Source organism: Manacus vitellinus, unplaced genomic scaffold (assembly GCF_001715985.3).
Source record: "Manacus vitellinus isolate BGI_N305 unplaced genomic scaffold, ASM171598v3 scaffold_0_pilon, whole genome shotgun sequence".
Classification (NCBI taxonomy): domain Eukaryota; kingdom Metazoa; phylum Chordata; class Aves; order Passeriformes; family Pipridae; genus Manacus; species Manacus vitellinus.
Window position 1 is genome coordinate 55,479,359 of NW_021938789.1, and position 8,246 is coordinate 55,487,604.

Genomic DNA, 8,246 nt, shown 5'->3' on the forward strand with positions numbered 1-8,246 from the left:
GCAAAATAACAAATGGCCAAGATAAAACATGAAAAGCATTTAATTTTTTTTTAAACTGAGAGTATCTTCCTATTTCCATTCCAATTCAATCTTTCATTAAATAAATATTACAGCTTTGTATAAGAAGTATTTATGCACAGTATTTGGAGGAAAACCAAAGTGAGTTCTGGTTGTAAATGGATTTCATCAGTTTAAAAAACAGTTGTAATCAAAGCACTAAAGTAAGCACAGGGAACATTTTTATACCATTCCTCAATACCAAAGTATTAGAAAAGAAACAAAATAGAATTAACCTTGGCAGTAAATTGTTTTCTACTTCAGCGTATTATTCAATCTTCAATTATCTTGTCAAGGAAGTGGCTGAAAATATTGTATCATGTCAAATATTTACCACCACAAGCCAGAGTATTACCACAATACAGAAACTAACTATATCCAGTATATCTAAATTGCAAGGCAAAGTATTTTTTATTTGCTTCACTGTCGTCCAGAGAGCAATTGCCCAACATGACTGCACTGCATTTGATAGTGCTCTTGAAAAGCAGGGCTTGAGAGGTGAAAGTGCATGAAGCAGTCCACACTAGGATTCTATGATTTTAAAGACTTGCTTTTATTTTCAATCACATACACACAGTAGTTATTCATGCAAAGAAATTTTTAAGTCTTGTGTCTTTTTGGTTCTTCCTTCTGAAAAAATATAATTAGTCCAGGATAGAGGACACAGGTAAGTAATTTCCTGAAATGACTATACTTTTCTGAAAAGTCTGGTGGTGGTTGGTGGTTCAGGAAGCAGAGAAGGGGATGGAGCTGCCAGACTCTTACACCACACTGCTGTAGAGAAACTGTGCGTTTAACTCCTTCTCACACCTGAAAAAATCAGTCACTATCAGTAAAATAGAAAAATGAGCCAAAACCACTTGAGCCGCTATTTTAGTTGTTTTACAGAAAATAATTACATTTAATCTCAGCAGTTAAGCAGTTTCTTTCTCCACCTCCATCTGTATATAAGGCTTGACCTTGATTCTGACCCTGTTCAGCCAAATCTCCTCAGACAATGAAGGAAGAGTTTTTGCTTGAAGAAGGGATACAACCTTGGACCTGTGTGAGTGGTGTTAGCATAGGAGAATGTACACATGAGGTCTGAGGTGCAGAAATGACTGCAGCAAGTGCCTGAATTTCCCTTTCTTATTGAGGTTTTAACTCTATGCTGCTCTGGCATCTATGACTGAGATGAGTAGGAGACTAATGCATCACACCAATGAACTCTGCTCCTACAACATTTTTGTCCTGAAAGGGAAGGATGAGTTTTTAGTGTATCAAGAACACAGAGAGAAAGTGTTAAACTTTAAAGAGTATTTTATAGGATAAAAGTACACCTCCCATACTTTTATCCCCATCACATTAGTTGTTTGCTATTTTAAGTGCTGCTCAGTTGAGGAATAGTAATTTTCTTTCTCAGCCTTAGGAGCTGCCCGCCTTAGTCTTTTAAGTTTGAAACTCTCTCAATGGGTAGGTCAGAACTATATGAGTTAGTTAGAGAAGGGCTCCCACAGGCAAACCATAGGCTAGTTCTTAATCTGTGTGACAATAAACATTCTGGTTCACATTACTGAACCTCAGGGAAAACATCGTGTGCCAACTGTAGCAAAACCTACAATTTGAATTATTTGACATCAAAGGCCACAACCCCCAAAACAACAATTGTTCTCAGAGCCCTACACAGAATTAGAAGACGGTGGGACAACGCATTGGCCATCCCCAGCTTTCCAGTTTTCCCTACCCATGATGTGCATTCATATGTGTAGGTGTTTTAGGGGTAATCTCACACATGGTTACAAAGGCCTAACGCTCCAAAAGGACATGTGGTATTTAACCAACTTTTGACCTGAGCTGAAGGTGAAGTTCTGATTTGATATTATGAACAACCATTTGCCTTCAGGGAGACTGTTTACAATTACTGGGTGTTGTTTTGTTCTATTGTGCTCATTTAACTTGGTATTTCCTAGAAGAGTGATGACAGCCAGCACGGCTGTCAGATGTTTATTCATCAGTTAAAAATGCTGAACACAGCATCAACAACCAAATTGCTTATAGTTTCAGAGCTGTTTCAACCAGCTGCTCAGCAGTCAAGTAGCATGTCAGTTCATTAGTGTTTATTATCAGTTTATTAGCACAACTTGACTGAAATGATTGTCCTTCAGTCTTAACAACCTGCTGTATTTTCTTTCAACATAAAAACTGCTAAAAACATCCAATGCATTCTCACATAAACACTTGAGTAATTGCAAAAAAACTCCCACTCTGGTAGATTAGTTTGTTAATACTACTGAAGCAATTGTACTCTTCAATAGTTAAAAAGAATGGAAGGAAGAGAACATAAAATTTCCTCAGCATTGCAGTGACCTGGGGGCAAGTCTACACCCATATTTCAGTGTTATGTTGTAAGGAAAAAAAAAAAAAGCTATTGTGCCAAAATGTTTCCAGGGATATTTTCTCCAAACACCACATTAATTGAAATGAACTGCTGCCTATATGCAATGTCATTTACTTTCCTAACTTGCCTTCAAACATTTTAAGCATTGTGATATGACTTACTCACACACACACAGCACTTAAAGAAACACCTGACAGAAACTCACCACCTGAGACAGGCCTTACTGGATTCTGTTTTACTAAAAATTTGGTAAGGAAGTATTTTCCATTTAGCTTGTTGAATTAATTGCAATTTTTCATTTAGTTTCCATGTTGTTGTTGCTCTGACTGTTCTTCCTCCTAATGCTCTTCTGTGAAGAAAAAAACCAAAGTGCTCTTGTGTGCATTTATTATATTATGTAGTTGTTCTCTGTATATTAACTGTGTACCACCTATGACAGCAAATCAATGAAAATATGAATTCCTTGCATGCACTTCACTATGAAATGCAAACTCATTAGCTCCTCATAGCAAGATTGCAATGTTGATTCAGTAACATTTTTTTCTTTACTTGTCATACACCTCTTACAGGCAATGTAGCAGGAATTTGGATGTGATCATCATTTTAAATGGCTTCTCTGACATAGGGAAATGAGAGATGTGATAATTACTGAATGCTATTATCTTTAAGAGAACTCATTTCCTGAGCTGATGGAGTATCCCCTAATAAATAAAGGCACTAGAGCATAAAACAGAAGATTAAAAGCTGTATCACTTGGCAAGATGCATGGTTTTTTAAATGTCATAATGTTTGCTCTGTGTGGGAGCATCAGCTTCAGTTGTATAGAGCTAAATGAAAGTTTAGCCTAAAACAGTATTACTCACAGTGGTCATGTATGATTTCTTTCAGTCTGCCACTTCTGACTGCCTCCACTGCTAAAGAATTTGTTATAGAGGTAAGGACTAATTAATATATGACAAGGTTGATTTCTGTGGTTTGGTGGTACTGGTGAGACCCCACCTGGAGTACTGCATCCAGCATGGGAGTCCTCAGCACAGAAAAGACATGGACCTGTTGGAGTGGGTCCAGAGGAGGCTGTGAAGATGATCAGAGGGTTAGAGCACATCCTGTGTGAGGACAAGCTGAGAGAATTGGGGCTGTTCAGTGTGGAGAAGGCTCCAGGGAGACCTTATAGCACCTTCCAGTACCCAAAGGGGCTACAAAAGAGCTGGAGATGGGCTTTTTACAAGGTAGTATTGTGGAAGGACAAGGGGGAATGGCTTTAAACTGAAAAAGGGCAGGTTTAGATTAGATATTAGGAAGAAATTGTGAGGGTGGTGAGGCACTGGCACAGGTTGCTCAGAGAGGGTGTGGATGCCTCATCCCTGTGAGCGTTCAAAGCCAAGCTGGATGGGGCTCTGAGCAACCTGGTCTAGTGGAAGATGGCCCTGCCCATGGCTGGGGGGTTGGTCACTAGGTGATCTTTAAGGTCCTTTCCAACCCAAACCATTTCCTGAATCTGTGATCTTGTTTATAATATTAACAGAAATTGAAGGAAGGCATACTTATGGTATGGTTCAGAGAATGCCTTTCCGTTAAAGTGGACATAAAAATGAAAAAAACCAACACAACAGATAGAGCAGAGATTTGAAAGCAATTTCCCAATATGACAGTGTTGGCCAATTGTACTGCTGTCTAAAGGCTGAGCTCTCTAAAGGGAAGATAAATACGCTAATGTGTATTTGGATGTATCTTTGAATGCTCCGTTGGAAGAATTTGTCACTATAAAATTTCAAATTGGTCACAGACCAGACAGGTGAAAAGTCATAAAAGGTAATCATCTAAATTCTTTGTGGTCTTTTACATCCAGAACTCCAAGTAGTTTTGAAGAGATAGATGGTGGCCAAAAGTACCCACATACCCAATTGGCTTAGCACCACTGTCATCTACCCCTCAGTTCTGCTCACTTGACCATATTTCTTGTTATCCCCTGTGCTACAGGGAGCCATTTACAGACATTCATTATTGGAAAACAAAGAAAAATAACAAAAACTTACTGATAACGTAGAATTATGCTTTGTCCATAATTCTGGAGCATCCAAGAAACGCTCCAGACCACACGATGAACTGACTCCCGAGTCAGTCTGGCTGGAGAAGAAACACAACAAGCAGATGATTTACAGGCTGAAGCGTTGGCTGAATGTTGCCCTTGCCGGAGCCTTGAGCACATTTCTGCCTTTAGGTGTCACTCTTCACCTGTACCGTGCATGCTCCTTGCTGAAGGGACCTCTGTCTGTGTCACACAAGCTGAGTGAAGAAAAATTCCAGGGCTGCCGTGTTGCTACAGCTCTGCAACACCACATTCAGAGGAGCAAGATGAGCGCAGCATAACCTGAGGTAAGGGATCTGACCTAACACGGAGCAGAAGCTGGGATAACCAGGATTGTCTTCCTGGCTTAAAAAAAAACCTCTTTGCACTGCACACTCTGATTTTTTAATTTTTTTTTTCCTCCCCACTAACTGGATGATCCCATGAATTGGTCACAACGCTGTGCAAATTTGATGTACAATCACAGTCCTGCTGGATTTTGTGCTACATAACAGTGGTAGTGAATTCTTGCAGCACATGTGAGTGTTTGCCTTTGTGCTAAATGCTTAGAAAACCTACGATAAAACTGACAGACAGCATGGTCATGCTGTCAATTTGTTCATGCTAGTAATTATGGCCAAAAAAAGGAAATTAAAACTTCCTTCGTATATTTCAGAAATCACGTGACAATGTTGGCAAATGAATTAATTTAGCAGTACACGCAGTAATTTTATTGCCATGTTCACTAGCCCTGCCTTGCGCTTGTGACACAATATCAGAAAGCTGAAATTGGTGAGTACAACTGTGCTGACCAGCATTCTCCCACCGACCCACCTGCAGCCAGCAGCACGGTATTGTGTTGTAGCGTTGTTCCAGATGTTATTTTTTCTCCTTTCCGGTGAAAAAAAGATGGGAGGTCTGCACATGGCCAAAAATAAGCGTTTTCCTTTATGCAAAGAATCATTATCATCCTTCAGCTAACTGACAGTTCAGAAAGACATACACTAAAAATTTCGGGGTATTCCTGCTGTGAGAACACGGGTATGCATTCTGGCCTGTTACATGGAATTAGGCTTTTGAAAAAGAATTTGGACAGTGTTTTGGCTGCTTGGAGCTCTGAAATGCAGTAGTATTAGGTTTGACTCCTGGAGTGTTTCTCATAATGTTCATTGATTTTAAAACCAGAGCTTCATCCTTCAGTCCACTCAGTGACATGCTTCAATTTTACTTTCAATTTTACTGAAGGGAGCTTTTGGACATACTCTGAATTTTTCTGTGCTCAAACCCTGTTAAGTCTGAATTGAGGCTGATGTTAAGTGTCTCCATTCTCCCTGAGCACCTACATCCACAAATCTTTCCCTGAAAGACAGACTGCTCCCTCTGGAAAACAGTTGTGGGGAGGGCACATTTAACAGCACCCTGTGATAACATACCTCCAGGACTTTTACTATTAGGGCACTTTTTTTGGTAATTACTCATATTAAAAAACACCCACACAACAAAAAAACCCAACAAAACAAAACAAACCAAAAAAAAACCCCAAAAAATGAACCTTTATTCTAGCTGTGATTTAACATTCTGATGAGACATTTTAAACATATCCTTTTCCTTCTAAGATGGTGCAACTGAACTAAAAAGGTTGAATATCATCTAGATAATTCTGAGGACAGATCTTTCAAAGTATGGGCATAAACATATTTTCCAAGATAAAAAATTCCAGAGGTAATGTTTCTGAACATTTGTTGATGGCAAATCAGGACTTAAAGATGTTTTCATAGCATCTGCCATCAATTTCTTTTTCTTAACAACTTAATTTTGTAACATCAGACATGTCTTTACCTAGCTAGGGCTAACAGCAGAAAGGGGTCATTGTACAGCTTTTTACCTCATCCACACTTTAAACCATCAATTGTTCTGGAAAACGAAGGAGTATTTGGTGCAGCAGTTACTTCTTTGTAATTTCTGCCTCGTAAGTTTGTAAGTATCAAAGATAATTTCCCTTATTCTCCAATGACAGATATGAAGTAGAGACGGGAATAATTTCACACATTTTAAATTTAGCCTGGAGGAATGTTAAATGCCCCCATTGTTAGTGCCAAGCTTATGATGCAAGAAAGGCTAAAATCTTCCAGACAGCAACAGCCAGCCGTTCCCCATAATGGGACTTACTTAACAAAAGCCCCAGTCTATCCATTAAATAGACATATTCAGAAAGAGAGCTCTTTTATCAAGCACCCTAATTTCTATTTCATATATAAGTACTCCAGGAATGTGGACAGAACATCATATGGAAGCACCAAGAGACAAACAACACTTACTGCTTCCCAGCAGTCAATTTCAAAATAAGACAAATACATAGGAAATTGGTATTAATTTAATTAATTAATTAATTTCCTCCCTGGCTCCTTACTGACAATCATGTTTTCTTGGAGGCAGAGCAGTTTTGCAGTTCAGGCTCCAAGCTGTACCGTTAACAGAAAGGTTGGGAAAGTGTGTTGAAAAGCAACATAATGCCAGTCTCTATCTACGTGTACTTGAACCCCAGCCACAGGGTAGTGAATGAAGCCTGCAGAATTGTTGCTTTCTAAGCACCAGAACAAACATAGAAACAGTAAACCCTGAACAGCCTTCAGCAGAAGGTTCCACAAGAGAAGCAAAACTTGAACTCTGTCACCAAACCAGAAAGCGAGTCCCACACAGGGATTACAACAGCCATAGGTACTGTGAGGGGCCTGTGGGCTGGACTCAGTGCATCCAAACAGGCCTCACAGCACCATAGGAAATGTTCATCAGCTCGAGCACAAGGTTGTTCACTGACCTTCATCCCATTCATTTGCCTCCAGCAGAGAGGGAGTTTTGCAGAGGCACCCGGATCTCCTTCCGCACAGACGAGTCCATTGATCCGCTGCAGCTCATCAGCGTCCCACATGTACGGCCTCTCACCATGCAGGAGATGTTCAGGCCAGCACACAAGCTGACTGAAGAAAAATTCCAAGGCTGCTATGATGCTGTGAAAGGTACTTCCCCTTGAATATCAAGGAGCATTGCAGGAGACATTCCTGTTCATATACAACGTCGGATTTTCTGGAATTTAGGACTCTGGGTTACGTGGAAGCTAAATCCCAGATACAGCTTCAGATCTGGATTAAATTATGTGTACCGCATGTTTAGTGACATAAATCACACATTTTGACTCCTGAAAAAGGCAAACCTCTCAAAAAAGAGGGCTCTTCAACTCTCTCAAAAGGTACCCCATAAAACTAAAAAGCTGGTCCCTATAAGAAATGGGTCCCCTTATTTTACGATAAGAATCAAAAAGTCAAAATTCTCTAGCCACTGGAAATCAGAGGTTTCTATTATATGTTGTAGCTTGGCCAATCTCTGCATATACAAGCTGGGAGAAAAAAAGACCTTGAAAATTGTCTTTTTGTTTTAGCTAGTCAGAGCAAACAAATCTTGCTTTTTTTTAGCAAGTCTTTTTTTTAGCAAGTCAGCTGTGTGTAGTATGCTTAAAATGACATTTAAGTACAAACAGCTCTAAGAACTTCTTTTTTTTACAGTGCTTACAAGTGCTTTAATTCATTCTTTTCTATAGGTCCCCCCTTGAAATTGTTTGGACAGAAGGCTGATCGTGATTTTAATTTTCATCCCTACACATGATAAATTCAAATATAAAAATGTCCTTTGTGTATTATGCTTTGACTTGCTGGGAAATATTATGGACATAGATAGCTTGTGCAAGAA

The 8,246-nt window shown here is 39.4% G+C and overlaps 1 long non-coding RNA gene across 1 annotated transcript; it reads right to left on the reverse strand.

Moving 5' to 3' along the window:
* Positions 1 to 449: 449 nt before the first annotated feature.
* On the reverse strand, positions 450 to 7,981 carry LOC115307474. The gene is made up of 3 exons (XR_003915804.1): positions 7,321 to 7,981; positions 4,471 to 4,561; positions 450 to 867 (listed from the first exon to the last, which is right to left on the reverse strand). It is a non-coding gene; the product is annotated as an uncharacterized LOC115307474 (long non-coding RNA).
* Between the last annotated feature and the right edge of the window lie 265 nt (positions 7,982 to 8,246).